General features: G+C 46.2%; 1 protein-coding gene across 1 annotated transcript in view; it reads right to left on the reverse strand.

The window, feature by feature from the left end:
• The window catches only part of CD82 (CD82 molecule), a 59879-nt gene extending 58396 nt beyond the window's left edge, over positions 1-1483 (reverse strand). The window contains exon 1 of the mRNA XM_072422168.1: positions 1368-1483. The gene's annotated coding sequence lies outside the window, so the exon portion shown is untranslated. The remainder of the gene's footprint in view (positions 1-1367) is intronic.
• Positions 1484-1685: the final 202 nt, after the last annotated feature.

Here is a 1685-nt window from a genome sequence, read left to right on the forward strand (position 1 = left end):
CATTAGATATTTTGTGCTCTATGTACACTCTGAGTGCATGCAATCAGCCGCTAAAGTGTTGGTTCACATTAAAGTGTAGGCACAGATTAAACAGTCAGCCACAAGTGTGGGGTACATACAATGCACTAGATACAGTGAGGGTACACACTATGTACATTATATAAAGTTGGTACAGTCAGTCCTAGAGCAAATTCCCATGCAAAGTAAAAAACTCAATTTGATTACAGTCACAATAAACATATAACACTATGTACAGTCACAATACACACACGTCACAGTGTCTGAAAAGCAATCCCCATGCAGATACACACGGCATAGTCAGGGTAAACTCAGTCCCCCCAAGGTTAGGACTTCCATGCAGTGTTTGGTTCACACATCACGCTATGTACAGTCAGAGGGCATGCTATAGCACAATCAGCCCCTACAGTATAGCAATACGATGTATAATATACTTATTATTAAACCGGATTAATATAGTGCAAACATATTACACAGCGCTGTACATTAAATAAGGAGTAGAAGTTAGTCAGCCTCATACAGTTTGGGGTACATACAATATACTGGATAGAGTACAAATACAATGTACAAAGTCTGTGCAAACAGTCCTGGAGCAAATTCCCATGCAAAGTAAAGAACACAATTGAATACAGTCACAATACTCACATCACACAGCCCTGGGGGGTGTTCAAGGGAGCAGGGTGGGGTACACACTATATACAGTCGGGGTACATCCCTTTTTCTTAAAGTTTGGATTTCCATGCAGTGCAGAGTAAACACATCACACAATGTACAGCCAGTGCACACATTGTATACAGTCTGCATGGGGAGCTATGTGGGGTACATACAATATTTACAGTTGGGTTACACAAGGTTTACAGTCACCCCAACCAGCATCTACTGGCTTTGTGGTGTACACACAACATACATGTACAGTCAGAATAAACACTGTATCGTTAAGGTACACACTGTACAACTTTTTGGGTGCATTGTACAGTAAGGGGGTACACACTGTATATAGTTGGGGTACATTGTACAGTCAGAGGGTACACACTGTATACAGATGGGGTACATTGTATAGTCAGGGGGTACACACTGTACAACTTTTGGGGTACATTGTACAGTCAGGGGGTACACACTGTATATAGTTGGGGTACATTGTACAGTCAGGGGGTACACTGTACAGTCAGGGGGGGCGCACACAGCCGGTGGCCCCGGGTTGTGTAGACGTGTCTGTGCCGGTCTCTCCCCCTTGTGCTGTAACTCCCCGCACACCCGGCCGGGTCACCCCACACACATTATGTATCCCATAGGAATGTCCATGTCACCGTCTCCCCTCTCTTCCCTCCCACATGGGGTCCCGGTGTTACCTGAGTGTCCCGTTGGTGTGTCCTCCCGGATCGGGGTGTCGGAGCTCCGAAGTACAGGCGGCCGGCACACAATGTGAGAGCAAAACTTCCCAACACCAGACAGCAATCAGTGTGCGCGCTACTGACCCCTGGGGGCCGAGCCTGGGAATGACACCCCGACACTGCACTGCCCACTTCTATTATATTGTATTGCATTCTATTCTATTCTATTCTAGGCAAAAAGGCCCACAAGCCTATTGGGGCAGTGTTATGATCTGGGGTACCTGTGCGGATAGTGTTATGATCTGGGGTACCTGTGCGGATAGTAATTATGATCTG

Source organism: Pyxicephalus adspersus, chromosome 9 (assembly GCF_032062135.1).
Source record: "Pyxicephalus adspersus chromosome 9, UCB_Pads_2.0, whole genome shotgun sequence".
Taxonomy (NCBI): domain Eukaryota; kingdom Metazoa; phylum Chordata; class Amphibia; order Anura; family Pyxicephalidae; genus Pyxicephalus; species Pyxicephalus adspersus.